The 22,946-nt window shown below is 43.8% G+C and overlaps 1 protein-coding gene across 1 annotated transcript in view; it reads left to right on the top strand.

The window, feature by feature from the left end:
* The window catches only part of LOC124613330 (hemicentin-2-like), a 793,017-nt gene that overhangs the window by 438,318 nt on the left and 331,753 nt on the right, over positions 1-22,946 (top strand). The gene's annotated exons all lie outside the window — the stretch shown is intronic.

The following is a 22,946-nucleotide window of genomic DNA, read 5'->3' as shown; positions in this document are numbered from 1 at the left end:
TGACAGTTCATGTGTGGCACACCTGTAGGTACCTTCTAAAGTCTAATATTCTTCTGTGAATCTAAGTGAAGTTTGTATACAGTGTTCTCCATGCCAGCACGAACGTTCTTGTTCCATGCCAGCGATTCCGACTATCACACAAGGACTGCAGATCTGATGATGATCTCGGTTGTAAAACGAAACCGGTTATCTAAAAATGAAAAGTAACAACTTATACGTGACCACGTCTGTGGTTATTAGTAGAAGGCTTGGAACTTAAATAGTGGTCACTATTTATTCACAACCGATACAAAAGAGTTACATGTTTGCACCTGTTACTGTCCTTCAAAGTAGTCACCAGTGTTGTGCAGAACCCGTTGCCAGCGATGTGGAAGGAGTAGTATACCGTTAGCAGAGCCTGTTCTGTTGATGGTGCGAATGGAGCGGTCTAAAGTTATTGTGATCCTCGTGTACGACTGTCATGGTGTTATCCTAACGCATTACGTTCCTCCACGGCAGACCGTCAATGCACAGCATTACTGTTCGTTTTTGGAGCGTCACCTGCGACCATCTTTGCGAAAGAAGCGGCGACACTTTCTGCACAACCCACCGTCATTTTGCACGACAACGCGCGGGCGCATACAGCGTAAGCAGTGGCTGCTCTGTTCGGTGGATGGGACTCAGAATTACTGTACCTTTCCACCATACTCACAGGACTTCAGTCCTTGTGACTTTGATTTAATTCTGAAGATGAAATAGCCACTTCGTGGCATTCGCTTCAGAACTGTTCCAGAGATACGACAAGCAGTAGACCGCTCCATTCATACCATGAACAGAACAAGCTCTGCTAACGGTATACTACGCCTTCCACGTCACTGGCAACGGGTTCTAAATAACGCTGTGTGACTACTTTGAAGGTGCAAACATGTAATTCTTTTGTATCCGTTGTGAATAAATAGTTGCCGCTATTTAAGTTCCAAGCCTCGTAAATTATACCTACGGCTACATGTATTTCGCTTACGTATTAATTATGATTCTACAGTCTATAAACATAATGTACAATGTTATACACTGATCTGCCACAGTGTTATGACCAACTGTCTAATAGCCTGCATAAGCACCTTTCGCATAGACAAATGCGTCGAGGCGTCGAGGCATGGAAGTAATGAGGCCTTCGTAGGTCGCTGGAGGGAGTTAGCACCACATCTACACACACACACACACAAGTCACCTTATTCTGGTAAATTCCGACTGAAGCTGTAAGCTCTGATGCCATGTTCCACCACATCCCAAACGTGGAGAGGGGGGGGGGGCAGTAAATCAATTGGAACTCGCCACTAGGTTCCTCGAACCACTCCATCTCAGTCCCGGCCTTGTGACTTCGGTATAGCCATGTTGAAAAATGCCACAGCACTCGGGAAACATGATCTTCATGTAGGGGTGCCCGTTGTCTGCAGCCAGTGTACTATATGCCTTGGCCGTCATGGTGCCTGGAAGATGACGGATTCGCGCCCTCCCATCGGCATGATCAAGTAGGTATCGGGACTCATCAGACCATGCAACGCTCTGCCACTGTACCAGCGTCCAGTGTCGATGGTCACGTGCCCATTTCAGCTGTAGCTACTTATATCGTACTGTTGATATTGGCACAAGCATGGGTCGTCGTCGACTGCGGTGGCCCATTATTAGGAGCCTTTGGTACACAGTGTGTTCAGACACTCACGCACATCGTCCAACATTAAGATGTGAAATCAGTTCCGTCACAGTTCTCCGCCTGTCTTGTTTTACCAGTCTGCCATGCCTATACGTCTTCCACATCAGTAATGACCCCAAGACATCTGTACGTAGTTGCACTTCGGTTTCGCCACGTGTTGACGGTACTCACTATAGCACTCCTTGAACACCCAGCAAGTCCTGTAGCTCCTGAAATGCTCGTGCCGAGTTTCCGGGCCATTGCAATCTGCCCTCGATCAAACGCAGATAGATATCGCGCCATCCTCGTTCTATCCACTGACAGCGCTCTCACTGATACTACATGCATCTTGCTTGTGTCTCATTTGAAGTCATTCCTTGCTAGGTGATCATGCTATCCCCTGAACGGGTCTATATCAAACGTAGGCCGGTGGTCATAACGTTCTGGCTGATCAGTGTACATAATGAATATTTATTCACGTAAGGATGTTGGACTTTAGACAATACCTACAGTCGTGTCATATATACTTCACTGTCATTGTTTTTTACTGTCATGCATCCACCTGTTCGTAACACTTCCGGATTCCTTGAACGTCGTAGTAATAGTGATCTTTGGATGATGTAACATATCTTAGACAAAGTTTCTAGTTGGTGTAATGAATGGCAGGCAGCTCTAAATGTGGGAAGGTCAAAATTAAGGCAGAGGAGTAGGAAAAACAAACCTGCAATGTTCGGATACAGCGTTAGTTGTGTGCCACTTGAAGGAGTCACGTCGATTAAATGTTTGGATGTAACGTTGCAAAGCAATATGAAATGCAACCAGCATGTAAGGACTGTAGCAGAGAATATGTGATGTACTTTTAGATTTTGCTGGAGTAACATTCTTCTGTGAATTTATACGTATTACATATAACGTCGTACGGGAACTTTATACACAATGAAGCCAAACGTAATACGTAGCAGAAATGGAAATCGGACACAACGTCTGATGGTCGGACGTGATGATGGTGTACTTCGGGAACGTGTCTGGAAGTCCCACTGTACCGCTATCAGATTTGGTTTCTGTCAATTATGCCACACACTGTGCCGTTTTGATCACCAAGTAACCTGAATAGAAAGTACTTAACGTGTGAGTGAACATTATGTCGCAAATGGCGTCTTTCTACTTGTCCCCTTTCCTGAAACGTACATGATAAAGTTTGTAAACATTATTTCAAACACCCTAGTAGCGGGATATTCTTCTCTAACATTATCTTTCCTCAACAGTAGTTGTCGATACTAGTATTGTTTTTCGAATTTTAGACTGGTCAATATTATCTCAGTGGTTTTTCTGAAAACTTTATACACAGTATGTTATATTTTAAGCTAAAATCTATGAAAAGGAATTACTTTATAAGATATTTTAGTTTCGAAGTTACAATCGATAATTACTAGCTCTGTATGTATATTTAAAAGTGTTTTTTTTTACAAACGTTTTAAATTAGAATTACTGGCGCACTTAAAATTTATATTATTAATTACGCAATCCTGTCCTGTATACTACTTTTATTTCGGGATTCATTTAAGAAGTAATAATTCAGATTAATTATGTAACGTCGGCCGGTGTGGCCGAACGGTTCTAGGCGCTTCAGTCTGGAACCGTTCGACCTCTACGGTCGCAGGTTCGAATCCTTCCTCGGGCATGAATGTGTGTGATGTCCTTAGGTTAGTTAGGTTTATGTAGTTCTAAGTTCTAGGGGGCTCATGACCTCAGATGCTAAGTCCCATAGTGCTCAGAGCCATTTGAAACAATTATGTAACGGAAACTAGTAGAAATTCATTTGTTCAAATGGCTATAAGCAGAATGGGACTTAACATCTGAGGTCATCAGTCACCTAGACTTAGAACTACTTAAACCTAACTAACCTAAGGACATCACACACACACATGCCAGAAGCAGGATTCGCACCTGCGACCATAGCAGCAGCGCGGTTCCGGACTGAAGCGCCTAGAACCGCTCAAATTGATATTTTAGAAAAATTTTATGCCCTTTGGAATATTGTTATTTCCGCACAGTGTAAGAGTAAGTATAATTCTGATGTGATCTGGCGTATTTTTATATTTTTGTGCGAACTATGTATTTTCGGCTTTGTTAATGTGAAGAATCAAAATAGTGTATGATACAGTAAAATGTTAGAAAATATATTTACGTAAAACAAATGCTGCAACTTCAGTCCCCAGATTTATTTAGTTCAAACCAACCGTGAGGGCCTGATGTGAGACTTTCAGCTTTAAGAATCGTACCCTTAGACAAGAAGAACTGGAGCCATCTCAACATGACAAGCTAAGTAAAGCAGAAAGTTTATGGTAATCTTCGCTTCTTTCAAATCTTCATAAAAGACTTGGACAGGACAGTGTTTAATGTGGACAATAGATGGAAATAGGAAAGGGGGGGGGGGGGGAGAGATGACAGCCTGTACTGGAAATTAGCTTACATAAGGAAATCATTTTAATGAACAGATCGCACGGGCATGTAAATACAGGAGTACCTTATCAATTTGATAAAGCCGTTTGATCTCTCCGTGGTGTAACATTTTCCAGTTCCATCAGTGATAATTTCATCACCAATTTACAGAAATTATTATCTTAATAAGCACAGTAGCCAACCACTTAATGTATTTTTATTTAAGCTAATATGCATTGCGCGCCTACACCCATCTTGAGTTAGTGTAAGAATTGGTTTATTAGGGGTTTCGACGTTTTGTCAAGTTGTCAGTCGACGACTTTTGTCACTCGGAGTCTCAGCTTCAGGAAGGTCTGTTTGGCACACTAAGCCTGACCAAAGAAGGATACCTGAAATGGTAACTCAGGTGATGAATATCTCGCGATAACTTGCTAAGAAATCAGAACCCGTAACGATACAATCTATGTGAACTGAGGCAGAAATATAAACTCGATGATATTTTAGCTTCCGCTGGAGATGCAAATATAAGCCGCCACACGTGGTCTGAGACTCCCAGCTCCGCACCCCCATGTGACCGCGCCCCTGTGTTTGCGCATTCCGCTCGGCCTGCCCCTAATCCGGGCAGCGGCTCCCCCACCCGCTCCCCCTGCCACCCCCACAAACAAGGGTAGGCAGCACGCGTGACTGGCGTAGGGCGGCGCTCGGTGCGTGGCGCGTGGCGCGCTGCGGCACGCACGTTAATCGCTGCGTTATGCGCTCCGCGCGGGTGCTCTGCGCCCGCTTCGCGTCTTAATCCCAACAGGGCACTGGCCGGCGTGCTTCATGTATTATTCAATGTACGTTCGCGGTTCGGCTCTCATGAAAACTTAGACCCGGCGATACTCAAGAAAGAAACGGACACTTGTTTCTTCTTTTCTTTCTCAATCCTTGTGTCTCCGACTCCAGCACGGACGCACACAACTGCGTTCTTCCCAGTCGTTTTTGTAGATATTTTCAAGGCAACTGTCGGTATTTTTTAAGTTTCTTGTAGTGTAGGCCGTTATTACAACTATTACATTATATCCTTAGCGGCAGAACTTCCTCAGAATTTCCTCTTTTATAGCGCTTCTTGTCATGAAATTCTGATTTGTGCACAGCTTCTGATAAAAAAAAAAGTCTGCGGCTATCATACTATGGCCGGGCGGTTTGGCCCAGCGGTTCTAGGCGCTTCAGTCTGGAACCGCGCGACCGCTACGGTCGCAGTCTCGAATCCTGCCTCGGTCATGGATGTGTGTGATGTCCTTAGGTTAGTTAGGTTTAAGTATTTCTAAATTCTAGGGGTCTAATGACCTCAGAAGTTAAGTCCCATAGTGCTCAGAGCCATTTGAAATCATACTATGTAATGCGGGATTGCTCACTAGGTGGCACGAGAGCCGGACGTGCCAGTACAAAACGAAGCAAGGAGTATTGTGCCGTTAGCAGAGAAGCAGCAACAGCAGTCTCGGCCACTTAGGGGTGCTCAGTGACGTTAGATTTGCGCGAGTGATCGTATGTCACCTGAGAAACAGATCGATAAGGGACATTTCAACCCTTCTATAGCTGCCCAAATCGACCGTTGTATTGTATTCTGTGTATTTAAACCGTGGACCTAGGAACGACCGAGAAGCTTCGTCCCGCCGTAGCCGTTAGTGGTTCACAACCTTCACAACCCCACAACAGGCCACAGCAGTCCACCTGTCCCACCGCCGTCCCACACCTAACTCAGTTGAACCCACCCCCTTCCCCCACCACCACCCTCATCACCCAACCGGGGAACGTCTCATACCCGACGAGTGTAACCCAATGTTTGCGTGGTAGAGTAATTATGGTGTACGCGTACGTGGAGACAGTGTTTGTGCATTAATAGCCGAAATAGTGTATCTGAGGCAGACTAAGGGGAATCAGCCCGCATTTGCCACACTGGACTCGTATTCGAGAGGACGACGGTTCAATCGCGCGTCCGGCCATCCTGATTTAGGTGTTCCATGATTTCCCTAAATCGCTCGAGGCAAAAGTCAGGATTGTTCTTTTGAAAGGGCACTGCCGACTTCCTTCCCCATACTTCCCTAGTCGTATGCGACTGATCACGGCGGAGGTTCCAGTCCTCCCTCGGGCATGGGTGTGTGTGTGTGTTTGTTCTTAGGAAAATTTAGGTTAAGTAGTGTGTAAGCTTAGGGACTGATGACCGTAGCAGTTAAGTCCCATAAGATTTCACACACATTTGAACTTTTTTTTTTTAACTTCAGTAATCCGGTGAGACCGATGACCTCGCTGTTTGGTCTCTTCCCCAAACAACCCAACCCAACCCCGCATTCGCTGAGGTAGATGGGAAACCGCCTTAAAAACCATACACAGGCTGGCGGGCACACCGGATCTCGACACTAATCCACCGGGCGAAATCATACTGGGTACCGGCAGACTTTCCCGCTCGGGAAGCAGCGCGTTAGACCGCGCGGCTATCTGGGCGGGCTAATTTACCGTTACTGATGTAAATGTTAAGTGAAAACGCGAAAAATAACCTCAGTTAAACCAGGACCACTCATATCTAATGTACTGCTGTACAGCGACTGTTGAGCTTTGCAGAGAGCGATTGTAAAAAATCAGATGAAATCAGCGGGAGGAACCAGTCGAAGGTTCAAAATCTGTACCTGTAGTCCAGGTAGCATAATGACTGTGTGTATGGAGTTAAAAACAACGGGTCTGCAATGGTCGATCAGCTCCGCACAAACCTCAATTTCTGTATTCACTGCTAAACGATGCTGTAGGTGGTACAAAGGTCGACGGTACTGGACTGTGGGTGACTGCAGCAATATCACGGATGGGTATTGATTTGGTGAGGACGTGGAAAAAGGTTACTCACCATCAGTACTGTGCCAGCAGTGAAGTCCAGAAGAGGTGGTGTTATGGTAAGGCGATGTTTGTTTTGGTTATTGTGGTGTCACCGCCAGACACCACACTTGCTAGGTGGTAGCTTAAATCGGCCGCGGTCCATTTAGTACATGTCGGACCCGCGTGTCGCCACTGTGTGATCGCAGACCGAGCGCCACCACAAGGCAGGTCTCGAGATACGGACTAGCACTCGCCCCAGTTGTACGGACGACATTGCTAGCGACTACACTGACGAAGCATCGCTCATTAGCCGAGCAGATAGTTAGAATAGCCTTCAGCTAAGTCCATGGCTACGACCTAGCAAGGCGCCATTAACCATTTTAAGATAGAGTCTCACTTGTATCATCAAGGAATGCTGTATACAATGCTGTACACAAATGATGGATTAAAAGTTAAGTATTATAGCAGCTACGTACTTTTCTTGCTACCATTCATTACGTATCCTGTTTCAGACCTCTCTCTAGCCTGCGTGAGATTACGCGTGCCTTTCGGCTACTTCAGTGTGGCGTAGCTGTCTTGTTACGCCACAACAGTTATCGTGTCGTCTCTTTATCGCTCTAAAGAAAACGCTACATGGAGTATGATGTCACACGTTTTACAGCCTGTGTACTGCGTACAGTGGAGGAACAGTTCGGATGCAATGATTGATTGTATAAGCGCATTGCAAAGCGTTATAAGGCACCATCGGTGAGGCAGTTGATTGTGGGCAATTTTTTATTTTTTGAATCGTCAGTCTTCTGACTAGTTTGATGTGGCCCACGATGAATTCCTTTCCTGTGCCAACCTCTTCATCTCACAGTAGCACTTGCAAACTACGTTCTCAATTTGTACTCCGATCTCTGTCTTCCTCTACACTTTTCACCCTATACAGCCACTTCTAGTGGCATGGTGGTTATCCTGTGATGTCTTAACAAATGTTCTACCGTCCGCCTGCTTCGCTGGGTGGTAACGTACTTGCCTCCTACGCACTGGGCCCGTGGTCGATTCCCGGCCGGCTTGGAGATTTTCTACGCTCGGGGACTCGGTGTTGCGTTGTCCTCATCATCATTTCATCCTCATCAGCGCCCAAAAGTCGCCCAATGTGGCGCCGAATGAAATAAGACTTGCACTTAGCGGCCGAACACGACTGGGAGATCCCGGTCAACGATGCCATGTGATCATTTCGTTTTTTTTTCTTGAGGTGCTCTACCATCCTTCCTTTGCCTTCTCACACCCGAATCAGTACTGAACGTTGTGTGTCTATAGAGTATCAACCAAAACATCGATTTAATTCTTGTTGTGTGCTGTTGTTCAGTAGAACACGTGTAATTAAAAGTAACACCAGAACTATGGAGTATATGGAAAGCATATTTATGGGGTACAGATGTTCAGATCTCAGATAGATGAGTTGGCAGAGCACCAGATCGTCGTCCTTGCGGTTCCCGAGTTCAAAACCCACTGATAGCGACTTCTTTTGTAACAGTTTACTCGTGAAATTGTTATATGGGAGAGCATCTTTCCGCCATGTAAAAGGACGTTTCAGAGTTTGTAGCAATGTTCTTTTGGCAGTCTGCTTACGCATTTAGTTGTAAGTAGGAAACCTATGCAGTACTTTTGTATGGGAAGGAGTGGTGTTATCTACACAAATGTACGCTTTATGTTTGGTATTAACGAAGCAGAAGCAGACTGTCAAAAGAACATTGCTAAAAACTCCTGAACGTCCTTTTACATCTCAGAAAAATGTTCTCCCACGTAACGGTGTCACATGTAAACCTTTTTTTTTATTTTATTTAAAGTACGCGTCAGTGGCTCTAGAGCCCAGGAACTTAAACAAGACGATCTGTACCCCATAGATACGATTTCCCTAATCTCTGAAGTTCTAGTGTTGCTTTTAATTACCCCTTACACGTCTTCTACTGGACTACAGCACACCTCTGTCCTCTTCTCCGCCCTATTTGACGAGACCGTTGGCCGAATGAGGTCGATACTCTATCGACACACGACGGTTGGTACTGATGCGAGTGTCTGACATCTGGGGGTTTTGGATGTCAGTGTTTTCCATGTATTATTTTCATTCCTTAAACTTCGCTGTTGTCGCCTTTATGTATAAGCAATGGACTCTTGCGACGTGGTCGACTCCAAATGTTCATCGCATGCAGTTCCCGCAATCTTTACTAGCTAACCGATTGGGACATATCTTCATTCACTGCCTGCCGTAATACCTATCGGATTTGGAAGCGATTTTAATCAACAAGCCGTGGAAAGCGTCTCCGCTCCCTCTCAAACAGGATTGTTTACCGACCACAATTCTGCTGACGTGTTGAACAGTCTACCGTTAAGCACCAGCAAATCCACAACTGTACACACCGTATTGCCGTGGACGGGGGCTAATACGATTGCACCTTTTTGCCACATTGTCACGTCTCTCCATTTACCCATGTTTACGTACAACGCTCGCTTAAAATATAAGTGTCTCGCTGATTGCTGCTGCCATATGCTCACGTGGAGCAATGCGTGCGATGTTGAGTAAGTGATTTGATCGCTGCGCCATCTGTTAAGGCTTAACGATTCATCGGTGCGTGCGCACTGGGCTGAAAAAGTTTTTTTCGGCGAGCTTATCCCTAAAAAGACCGATTTGCCCCACTCTCATTCCCAAATCTTGGCTTATGCTCAGTCTCTAATGTATGGGCGTTATAGCATGATTTCATCTCCTTTTTACAACACAGGTAAATGGAACTTTTAGTCCATAAAGGAAGACGTCGTGAGTGCTGCGACTGTCGACAAATATGAATAAAGCAGTTTACTGTGTCAGTCACTTGTTAAGTTTTCTGTCACGCTTTTCGATGGTTCACACCATCATCTTTAGGTGGGGAGTTGTGCTGTAAGGTTCCTGGTAGAAGTGTAGAGACAGAACCCTTTTGACAGCAGCAGACCAAGTAAAAGAAAGGTTATGTTTCTTCTTTTACTGATGATAAATTGGCTTTTCAGAAAAGGCTGTATTTTCTTCACTGCACATCATAACTGCACCATCGCTTCACTCAAAGATCTTATACATATCAAAGACGTCTTATATTTGTATTGAGACGAAATATACTTAAAACTCCAGCAATTGCTCCTATCAGGTAATTAGGTAATTATCATGTACGAAATGTAAACATAGTGTTTCTCACATTAATAACACCTTTGCATGGAGTGACAGTGTAAATACTTTGTCCAGCCAAAAGCAAATGTAGTCTGCAGATTTGCACAGCATTATTTTTATTCCAATCCCATTGAAGAACACTTTATTCTAATAAATGATATTCTTTAACATTAAGAGTAACTTTTGTCAAAACTCAATTTTATCACCAGCAGATGAGGCAATATAACCGCCCTATAACTTGGTCTGCTGTCTCAAAAAGCTGCACTTACTAAACGACAAGAAACGACAGAAGGTGAATATTCCAGGAAGAATCGGATATCATATTATTTCCTTCCATATTAATCTCGAGTAATGACCACAACGTGAAAATTCGAGAAGTTAGAGCCAATACAGAGGCTTACCGACAATCATCGTTCCCCCGCGCTATTCACGAGTGGAAAAGGAAAGGGGAATCAGTTAGTGGTACCGAAAGTAACCTTCGCCACGTACTATGAGGTGGCTTGTTAAGTAGGATGTACATGCAGAGATAAGATTTCTGAGAGCCGTAAATAGTAAGACAGACAAAGATATCGGAAGTAATTTACTGTGAATGAAAAGATTGTGAATTACTATAACAACTGGAAAGAGTTTATAACGGGATTGCATGAAAAAGAGAACACCAAAGTTATTGCTGTACACTAAAAGAATAGAAGGAAGAACACAAACAGAGTTTAGTGCCTATTGATGATAACATAAAGTGGAAAGACCATACAGTAGAGCTGGTAGAACGTTTAGGTTTAGCTACCTTTCCTGTGAGGAAGACTGACAAATTTGGGAATACAGAAGTCAGTAAATTAACATATTTTGCATATTTTAATTCATTGAAGTCATAGTATTTAATAGTCTTGGGTAGCTCTTTGGTTAGGCTAAAAATATTCATAGCACAAAAGAAAGTAATTAGAATTATAGGTTGGGTTATCACACGTACATCTTGCATGCATCTCTTTAAGCTAACTGGGAATATAAACCACAGCCTCACAGTACATTTATTCACTTACGACATTTTTTATCAACAATCCATCTAAGCTCGAGAGTTCAAAATGGTTCAAATGGCTCTGAGCACTATGGAACTTAACTTCTGAGGTGCCCTAGAACTTAGAACTAATTAAACCTAACTAACCTAAGGATATCACACACATCCATGCTCGAGGCAGGATTCGAACCTGCGACCGTAGCGGTCGCGCGGTTCCAGATGTAGCTCCTAGAACCGCTCGGCCACCCCGCCGGCTAAGCTCGAGAGTGACAGAGATATCGACTAGTACAACACCGGACTTAAATAGGTTCTTCATTAACCTTTAATGAATAACTATGGCACAGGAAGCTATAAAACTCCTTGAGACTCTACCCATGGGAGAAATATGTCTGACAGATAGCAGAAGTGTTTTCAAAACACAGGCGCTTTCTCGTTAACAACTCCTTCTATAGCACAGTGAAATTCTTGAGTATTCTACGTAAGTCTTCAGGCATTAAGCTGGTCAGCAGCCAGTTCGCCATGCATTTCTCTCTTCGGCCTCCCTCTTCACGATACTTTCAATGGTACCATTATGTCTCAGCAGATGGCCGGCCCGTATGTCCCTATTGTGTTCGAGTACTTCCAGGAGACAAGGTTCTTCTTCCTCCAGTCTGTGGGAACCTTTCTTTCTATATGTTGTCTTCCCACGAAATATTGAGCATTCTGTGTTAGCACGACATCTCGAAGCTGCTTGTTTTACGTTCTTCTGCTTCTACTAGTGTCCACGTTTTGCTTTAATACAACAGCGGACTCCAAACGAATGTCTTTATGAGGGTCTCCCTGAGATGTTTGTCAATGTTGTTGGATGCGAAAAGGTTTCTTCTCTTATTAACAGCGGCTTTTTCCTGGTGGAGTCGGTTTGCAATATCCTGCCTCGACCTTCCACCTGATTTAATTTTATTCCCTAGGTAGGCAAAGAAGTGGACTGTCTCCAATCGTTCATTGTTCAGTGAGTATTGGGCAACGGTGTTTTGTCTGCTCACCACCAAGAACTTTGATTTATATTTATTAAATTTCATATTGTAGGAAGAGCTTTGGGTGATTGCCATCTGGGCATCATTGCTGCCAATTGGTCTGCATCTTCACTTAACACAGCAGTATCATCACCAAATCTCAGCACCTCTGCCCTCTTACCACGAATTTTTAATTCCTCCTACAGCTCCTAGTTTCTCTCTAGCTTCTTGTGTTGCCCCCTGAATGTATCCATTGACGAAGACAGGAGGGAGTGAGCAGCTCTGTCGTACACCGTGCTTAATAGTATCTACATCCTGATGTTCCCCATACCATATCACAACCAACTCTTCCCTAAACAGTCTCTGCATTACTCTTCTGTCCTTTTTGCAAGCCTTTTTCAGCATCTTAAAAATCTGTCGACGATCTACCCTATCAAATGCTTTTTCTGAGGAAATGACGGTAATACACGTATGTGTCTTGACCTTTCTTTACTCTTTCCGTAACAATTAATAGTAAGCCGAGTGTTGCTTTCTAAAACCAATCGTCGGTGGCCACTGCACCTATCCTGCCCATTACCTGTCTTTGATCATCACAGCGTGATTACGAAACGGAGGGATCTATATTGTTCATTTCTGTTTCTTGAGTAGAGTCAAACAAAAAAGGATGCAGCCATAGGACTTTTTTTATTTTTTACCTTCTTTTTTATTTATATAAAAGTGTTCTATCTTTGTTCCGCTGACACGTTCCACATCGTAACATGAATTCTTTCTATCGACCAATTAACCAAACTAACTGACAACAATATCGCAACCTCAATGAAAATATGAACAGGCCAAAATACACCGAAGCGCGAAAGAAACTGGTATGGCCATGCTTATTCAACTACAGAGATATGTAAACAGACATAATACAGCTCCGTGGTTGGCAACGCCTATATAAGACAACAAGCGTCTGGCGCAGTTGTTACATCGGTTACTGTTGCTACTCGTGCAATGGCAGGTATTAAGATTTAAGTCGGTTTGAACGTGGTGTTACAGTCGGCACACGAGCGCTGGGACACAGCATCTCCGAGGTAGCGATGAAGTGGAGATTTTCCCGTACGACCATTTCACGACCATACCGTAAATATCAGGAATCCGGTAAACTCTCAGATCTCCGACATCGCTGCGGCCGGAAAGAGATCAAGCAAGAACGGGATTAACGACGACTGGAGAGAATCTCTCAGCGTGACAGAAGTGCTACCTTTCCGTAAATGGCTCCATATTTCAATGCTGGGCCGTCAACAAGTGCCAGCGTGCGGACCATTCAACGAAACATCACGGATATGGGCCTTCGGAGCCGGAGGCCTACTCGTGTACCCTTGATGGCTGCACAACACAAATCTTCACGCCTTGCCTGAGTCCGTCAATACCGACATTGGACTGTTGATGACTGGAAACATGTTGCCTGGTCGGACGAGTCTCGTTTCAGATTGCATCGAGTGGATGGACGTGCAAGGGCATGGAGACAAACTCATGAATTCTTGGACCCTGCATGTCAGAAGGAGACTGTTCAAGCTGGTGGAGGCTCTGTAATGGTGTGGACAAAGTGCAGTTGGAGTGATATGGGACCCCTGATACCTCTAGATACGACTCTGACAGATGACTCATAAGTATACATCCTGTCTGATTACCTGCATCCATTCGTGTCCGTTGTGCATTCCGACGGACTTCGGCAATTCCAACAGAACAATGTGACACTCCATTTTTGCAGAACTGCTATAGAGTGACTCCTGGAATCCTCTTCTGAGTTTACACACTTCCACTGGCCACCAGGGTCCCCAGATATGAATATTATTGAGCATATCTGGGATGCTTTGCAACGTGTTCTTCAGAAGAGATCTCCACCCCCTCGTAATCTTACGGATTTTTGACAGCTCTGAAGCATTGATAGTGTCAGTTCCCTCCAGTACTGAGGCATTAGTCGAGTCCATTCCATCTCGTGTTGCGGTTCTTCTATGTGATCGCGGAGGCCCTACACGATATTAGGCAAGTGTACCAGTTTCTTTGACTCTTCAGTGTATTTTGTTCATTTCTGTTTCTTGATTAGATTAAAAAAATGTAACCATATAAATATTAATTTTTACTCCATTTTTTTTGTTTACAAGTGTTATAAGTTTGTTCCGCTGACACGTTCCGTATCAGAACGTTCATTTGTTCTATGGACTAATTAAACAAACTAACTGACTAGTAACTTGTAAGAATATCGAATTCCCATCAAAATATGAACAGAGCAAACTCCTTTAAAGAGAAAATAGCCGAGAGGGTTTAATTCTCGATGTAAATGGTGATGGCAGGGGTGAAAATCTCATTTATGAATCGCAATATGATGGTGTTTTGTTTGTGAGCTGGATGAATACGACGTTTACAGAGGAGAGGCCCTTTCCAAATAGTTTACACACTGTGTGCGGGGTGGTGATGTGTGAATTGTTTTAATAAGCACTTGAATTAATTTTAGTAAGGGCGTATATTAATGATACCACCCTGAAGCAGTAAAAATCTCCCGGCGCAACCTACCACCTGCGCTGCATTTTGTTGTCGCATCGGCAGCACCCGGGCATTTAAATCCCGTAACGGCAGGGCCAGAGCAGCTTTACAGCCCGCCATTAGCGACGACGTCCACGCAGGCGGCAGCTCGCGTTCGCTCTCCACACCTGGTACACGACGTGAAGCGTGGATCCCTCTCCCGTCTTAATGTTTCCAAAATGGCTGTCACCTTTTACGGAGCACAAATTTTTCAACCCCGTTAACGAGGTTCGAAGACTGTCATAGATCCTGTGTCCTTGATATTACTGTTCGGAAGAAGCGCTCATAGCGCGAGAAGTTGGCGTTCCAAAAGAAAGCCACAGCTGACCTACAGTACGACTAAGAATTAGAGCGCGCTCTACCAAAACTACGGGTCTACACTGCATAAATAACATAATAAATGATGGGGTGATGGGTACTATTGGTGTCGCTGGTAGGGAATGAAACACAAACGGAAGTGTAAGAGAGAAACGGGAGGACGAATATTGGTCTTTCTTTGTTTGTTTTCCGCACAGTTAGATCTGGACGTCAGTCAGTGATAGTCCATTCTGTAATTAGTAATGCATTGCATTTTATATGGAATAAAAATGATTTAATCGCGTAATCATAACGCTTCTATGTGAACGAAGCATTTACTTTTGATGCAAGTAGAGTTTAAGGGCATAAATATCAAAACTATGTACAGATATTGTTGGCATTTTGTACTCTATAGAAGGTTTTCATCACGATCAGAAGCTCAAAAATCGTTCATATGGCTCTGAGCACTATGGGACTTAAATTCTTAGGTCATCAGTCCCCTAGAACTTAGAACTACTTAAACCTAACGAACCTAAGGACATCACACACATTCATGCCCGAGGCAGGATTCGAACCTGCGACTGTAGTGGTCTCGCGATTCCAGACTGTAGCGCCTAGAAACGCTCGGCCACCCCGGCCGGCCCAGAAGCTCCTGAAGCATAAATAGCTATAGGAACGATTTCATCTACCTCTCTGTCAGAAATCGTTCTAGGAATTCTCGATGAAATGAGAGAAAGTTGATTGCTCATCATGTTAGGCCACAAACACATCAGACATCGAAGTTTTATTGGTTGTTTCGGAAGTGTCCTCAACATTTTTCCTGGTGTAAGGATTCATGAGCAATACGTCTTCACCTACAGAAGAGTCTACACTTCTGAAGGTGGGTTGTTGGGCAAAGTGGGTACTGTGCCATTTTGTTTGTGCATGTTGCATACATTCAGAGGTAAGCATACATTCAGGGACAAACCTGTTATTATGCTAACTGATTTATGACTCCTTATGGTTGATTAATGACCCCCTACGGGTAATCAGTCTTTCTGAGAAACCATGCCACCCCTCCCCATCCTCCTTCTCCTCCTCTTTCCCCACATCTTGAAATCCCCAACCACCCCTCCACTTCGCTGATAAAAACACAATTATGATGTCAAATTAATTGACTAATTAATTAAATTGATCAATTAACTACCTCCTCAACTCCTGGGAAATCTCTCACACCCACCATTCCCCCCTCACCACACGATCTGGAAATTGGAGGGAAAAGGAATCAATCTTGGATGGAGAGGAGTGATTTCACAATTCGAGTTGGAATCAATATCTGTTACATAGCAGAGGATGTAGTGGTTATTTATAAAATTCAATTTTCAGTGTTTGAATCTCTTACTAGGCAGGAGAAGCTCAAGGGTAACAGCTGCAAACTTACACTGCTACAGATTCAGGTGTTCGCTGGCTCTTCGAGTGTGTGCTCACCTTGACATGTAGGGATCGACTGAGCTATTTCCAGTAGTCCTAGTATCCACCAACAGGAAGCACGGAATAACCATCCAAAGCAGAGGATATCGATTTCATTAAGTAGTGAATCGATTTGATTAAGTGGGGCTATCACAAGTGGACTATTTCCAAGACATCGACAGACCAGCATTTTGGGGAGGGCTGGGGATTCACCAGGTATCCACTATTTTTTTAAGGAGAATAGAGGGGTTAGTGTGGGTTCTGATGTCACATGACAGATGCTTGCTGGTCAGGGAGTAACATCTTGAGTAAGAGAGGAAGAGAGAGACCTAATACTTTTCCAGCTGGAAGCAACTGGAGGGGCGAAGGAGTATAGACAGAAGCGACTGGAGTGAGTATGGTTCGGGAGGTTGTTTCCCCTAGCTTCCTCTGTTCGCGATTTTATGAATTAATACAGTCAGTATCTACACAGCAGGGCAAGCACATAGAGCAACTGCTTTCACTGATCTCGTATGGAAGGTTCGTGTTTCGCAGCAGAACTGTTGAGTCTGGTACCACATTTCAAAGGAAGCTAACATCCATTATCACGCATTCCTCCACAAACGACCAGCGCTTTGCAGTCCAGCACACGGGACACAAAGGATTGCCGGCGGTCCAGCGCTTGTGGTACAGTGCAGCGCGCGCCAAGATGCAGTTTGGCGGTTTCTGTCCAGATGTGGTTAGCGCGATCTGTAACAGTGTAATAACGTGTGGTGAGCTAAGTTGACGTGGATTTCATGACGGTATTCTCTGCACGATCGGATAAAAGGCGTGTACTTCTTGTCGATGTATTTTACAAGATCTGCATCTTCCAAAATTAGAAAAGAACAGCAGGAAACGATGAGATTTTCCCGTCAAATAAAGAGTACCAACGCTTGTCAATTAGTATATAAATTTAATCTTCTAAATAAACGATATATTATTACGCTCTCTGCAGTGTAGTTGAATATCCTATCGTATGGATCCTTCTAGTCCACCAGCTCACCAATAGCTCAGTCGACCTCTGGACGTCCTGTTGGGCACTCACTTGAAAATTTCCCAACAAGACAAATACCTCCATTGTGCTGCAGTGTAATTACATAATTATGGCATATGGTTGCTGGAGGTGAGCTTCACCCATCAAATAAAGACATAAAAGCCTGAAAATTGAATTTTACAAATAAACTGATTGAAATTTCGCGTCATAAGATTCTTCCTGTCCAGCACAGACTGATTCTTTGTCTCACAAATTTTCTTATGGTGGAGGTGAGGAGGAATGGAGGACTTGCGGGCCGAGAGATTTTCAACAGATAGAGGGTATTTAATTAATAAATTAAATCAATTTGTAAATTAATTTTATATCAAGAGTGTGTTTCTATCAGTGAGGTGGATGATGATGGGGATTTCATAGAGGAGTGGGGAAGCGGGGAAGGAGGTGCAGGGATAGGGATCAGAAGGGCTGATTACACCATTGGGGGTGATAAATCAACCATCAGAGAACATGAATCAATCAGCATAACAACATGTTTACCTTTGAATATATGCTTGCCAAAAAAATGTTCAAATGTGTGTGAAATCTTATGGGACTTAACTGCTAAGGTCATCAGTCCCTAAGCTTACACACTACTTAACCTAAATTATCCCAGGGACAAACACACACACCCATGCCCGAGGTTGGATTCGAACCTCCGCCCGGACTAGCCGCACAGTCCATGACTGCAGCGACTTAGAGTGCTTTTTTTTCTAATCTCATTTTGTTCGTTTTCGTTCGTTCTATCTGTTCGGGGCGGACGTCGCAAGGCACCCGTTTCAGTTCGTCGTCGATTCATTCACTCAGATTTTTTTATTACAGAGGGCAGCTAACCCTCTGACCGAACACGCTGAGCTACCGTGCCGGCTCGCGCTCGGCTAATCCCGCGCTATATGCTTGCCCCTCAGTGTAAGCAACCCATTTAAACAAAATGGTCTAGGAATCACTTTACCCCACTGATAAGGTGATCTTATAAATGAGAACTTACTGCATTATGATAGGTGGTTCTGCACTACTCACAGGTGCATTCCCACACTTCCGGATAATGATCCATGTTGGAGAACGCCATTTGTAAACTGTTATTCCATATGTTACGTGACCATTACTGGAGCACAGCGTCGTGTTGAAGAAAATTTGTGGAGGGGTAAATCGGAAGAGAGTAGAAACGAAGTGTTTGAGACGTTTTATTACAGAGGGATGTTGATCGTTAATGTAATGATAAAAAGATAAGTAGGTTCTCTGTACAACCGATTACGTGGGGAACATGCTGTAAACATTAAAAATTTTCCCATTTAATCGTGGCAGGCTGATACAGAAATCGGTTTAAAAGTGTTCCGGATTAAAAAAAGTCTCGGTTGGGAAATTGTTTAATGTCAATGATGCGTTTCACTCTTTTGGTGCATCATCAGATTTTGTAAAAACAGCTGGCTACGTGACTCATCAGTCATAAAATCACTTATAATGTTAAATATATCCGGTTACCTTAGTGTCTGTTTCACATTGTATGTTGTTTTATGATTGATGGGTCACGTAGACAGCTACTTTTACACAATCTAATGATACCCCAAAAGGGTTACACGCGTGGATGACATTAAATAGTTTCACAACCGAGGCTACTACAAGAATAAGTAGGTTGTTAAAACCGTTCTCACAACGTATGAGAATAACATCCATGGTCAAGATACTAGAGGAAAGCGTAGAGATAACAACAAATAATTGAGCCTGCAGGATTAAATGTTATTCTGAAATGGTTCAAATTGATCTAAGCACTATGGGACTTAACATCTGAATTCATCAGTCCCCTTGACTTAGGGACTACTTAAACCTAACTAACATATGGGCATCATACACAACCATGTCCGATTCCGAAATAAAGAGGTTGTTAAAACAGAAAAGTAAATGGCTGCTGCCCTCATCAAACAGTTCGGAAGACTGATGACACACACAAAACACACACACACACACACACACACACACAACATGCACAAAGAGAAATTCTTGTACTTCAGCGTTGGGAGAACAGCACCGTTTGGGTTGCAGATCTATGCAGGGAGCAGCTGTACTGTGAACTTGACTTATATTTATCCAGTTCGCTTACCCACTAAATACTGTTCTTTGAATTTTTTTTAACTTACAGGCAGCTTCTTTCAGATTACTTAGATACTTGGGCACTTCCAGAGATCGCGAATAACTGAACTCACAAGTGCGGTGGTAATAAAGGTGGTAATATCTTGACAACCATCAGCCAATAAATCAACCTGTAATTGGAACTGACACTAATGAATACGGTAATTAACTAGTAACAGTTTTCTCAAGTCAAGTGTCTTCTGAGGATTCGACACGGCCTGTCACTAATTCCTCCCTTCTTCCTCTGGTAGCACTTGCACCTCTCATTCTCACTTCTTTGCTGGATCTATTAGAATCTCTGCCTTCTCTTATAGCTTTTATCCTCTACAGTTCCCTCTTGTGCCATAGAAGTAGTTTCCTGATGTCATAGCAGATGTGCTGTCTTCCTGTTTCTTTTTCCTGTCAGTGTTTCCAATACGTTGCTTTCTGCGCCGATCCTTCGGAGAACCTACTCACTTATCATCTTATAGGTCCACCTAATTTCCACATTTATTTACAGCACCACATGTGAGACCCTTCGATTGTTTCCTTTCACCGTCTTCACATAGTCGAAGGTTCACTCCCATACACTGAAGAGCCAAAGAAATTGGTACACCTGCCTAATATCTTATAGAGCCCCGCAAACACTCAAAAGTGCCGCAACACGACGAGGCATGGACTCGACTAATGTCTCGTGGGAACTGACACTATATACCCTGCAGGAAGTCCATAAATCTATAAGAGTACGAAGGAATGGAGATGTCTTCTGAGCAGCACATGCAAGGCATCCCGGAAAAGCTCAGTAATGTTCATGCCTGGCGAGTTTTGTGTCCAGAGGAACTGTTTTCTGATTTTAAACGCTTCCGCTGGCCACCAAACTACCCAGGCATGAACATTATTGAGCGTTCAACATTATTGAGGGTTCGTGGAACCAATGTGTAGCAATTTTGGACGTCCAGGGTGTCACATTGTCCAGCTGTAACTGCACAAGTCCATCGGAATGTGCGGTGGACATGAACTGAAGCAGGTGATCAGACAGGATGCTTACGTACGTGTCACCTGTCAGAGTCGTATCTAGACGCATCAGGGACCCCATATCACTTTCAACTGCACACGCCCAGCTTCACTACAGAGCCTCCACCAGCTTGAACAGTCCCCTGCTGACATGCGGCGTCCATAGATTAATGAGGCTGTCTCCATACCCGTACACATCTGCTCGACACAATTTGAAACGAGACTCGTCCCACGAAGTAACATGTTGCCAGTCATCAACAATCGAATGTCAGTGTTGACGCGTCCAGCCGACGCGTACAGCTTTGTGTCGTGCAGTCATCAAGGGTACACGAGTGGACCTTTGGCACCGAAAGCTCATATCGATGATGTCTCGTAGGATGATGCGCATCATAACTTTTGTTGATGGCCCAGCACTGAAATCTGCAGCATTCTGCCGAAGGGTTGCTCTTCTGTCACGTTGAAGGATCTCTTCAGTCGTCGTTGGTCCAGCTCTTGCAGGATTGCCGGCCGGAGTGGCCTAGCGGTTAAAGGCGCTACAGTCTGGAACCGCACGACCGCTACGGTCGCTGGTTCGAATCCTGCCTCGGGCATGGATATGTGTGATGTCCTTAGGTTAGTTAGGTTTAAGTAGTTCTAAGTTCTAGAGGACTTATAACCACAGCAGTTGAGTCCCATAGTGCTCAGAGCCATTTGAACCATTTTTTTCTTGCAGGATTTCTTTCCGGCTGCAGCGATATCGGAGATTCGATGTTTCATCGGAACCATAATATTCACGGTTACTCGTGAAATGGTCGTAGGGGAAAATCCCTACTTCATCGCTACCTCGGAGACGCTGTGCCTTATCACTCGTGCGCCGACTAAAACACCACGTTCAGACTCACTTAAATCTTGATAATCTGACATTGTAGCAGCAACAACATATCTAACAACTGTGCCAGACACTTGTTGACTTATACAGGCGTTGCCGACCCCAGCGCCGTATTTTGTTTACATATCTCTGTGTTGCCGGCCGTGGTGACCGAGCGGTTCTAGGCGCTTCAGTCCGGAACCGCGCGACTGCTACGGTAGCAAGTTCGAATCCTGCCTCGGGCATGGATGTTTGTGATGTCCTTAGGTTAGTTAGGTTTAGGTAGTTCTAAGTTCTAGGGGACTGATGACCTCCGATGTTAAGCCCCATAGTGCTCAGAGCCATATCTCTTTATTTGAATACTCATGCCTATACCAGTTTCTTTGGCGCTTCAGTATATAGTGCTGTGGCCAGCTAGTAACTAGTTAATGCATGAATGAATACATTTGTAAGGTACATTAAATGTCGAGTACCAATCGGTATATTCTGTTTCATACTGTTCAAAATTCTTTCCGTTGCTGCATATCGTGGGTAACATGCCAACCATTGTTGTGGGCTGACACTCAGGATTTAAATTCTTGCAGCTGCCGATGGATCTGTAAGGACAAAGACTGTAACACATCTGTACGTTCATTAAATTTATCATAATTAAACTGAAGAACATTGGGTCCCAACGTAATGCGTAAAAGTTTCGATGGGTCTATGTTACCACAATCTGACGGGTTCGAAAAGCGTGTACAGTCATCTTCCAGCCCACACTATACTTATTTACCGCAGCATCTTGTCACAGTTGTTTCATCAACACTTGCCTGACTGTACTAGTCATATGGAGATATGACAACTGTGATGAATTGAAGAGTGTAAATGTGAAACCATGTAAGAGCCTTTTTTTTTTTTTTTTTTCAAATGCGCTTTCAGTGATATTGTGTTGTCGATATTGTGTTGTATGTCGCTGGACTTGTCCGAGATCTCAATTCACGGAGCAGATATTTCATACATTAATTACACATTCATTACTAACTAGAATATGGTCTTTGTACCAAGCAGCGCTTCCCAACAGAGTTCCAAGTGCCACGCGCCAAAGTCTCATCCACTTAGTCTGACTGATATGGTTCCCTCTTAACAATGCTGCCATTTCTTCCTATCAGCATAGGAAGTCTTACGGTAAGGCTTGCATCTGATCCCGAGAAAGCGGTTGTATAAGGAACAAAAATGAATGCGGCTGCTTTTTCCTTGAATTTAATTATATTTCTCTCCTGTGAAACATTTGAAAGGTATGTGAAATTATTTTTGTTGACTACAGTTCCACTAGTGAAAATATTTATGAAATGTTTGTGTACTTGCATGATCAGACATAAAACGTAGTGCGCCAATATTAGAAGCAGTTGATACGAAAGTTTTCTTATTGATGCTTAAAAGCTTAAATCCAGTCAGTTTCTTGGTATGGCAGTTAGAAAGTTCTTGATAGGTTAAT

Source organism: Schistocerca americana, chromosome 4, assembly GCF_021461395.2.
Source record: "Schistocerca americana isolate TAMUIC-IGC-003095 chromosome 4, iqSchAmer2.1, whole genome shotgun sequence".
In the NCBI taxonomy this organism is placed as follows: domain Eukaryota; kingdom Metazoa; phylum Arthropoda; class Insecta; order Orthoptera; family Acrididae; genus Schistocerca; species Schistocerca americana.
Note: the sequence above shows the minus strand (reverse complement) of the source record. Positions and strands in the feature narration are given on the sequence as shown.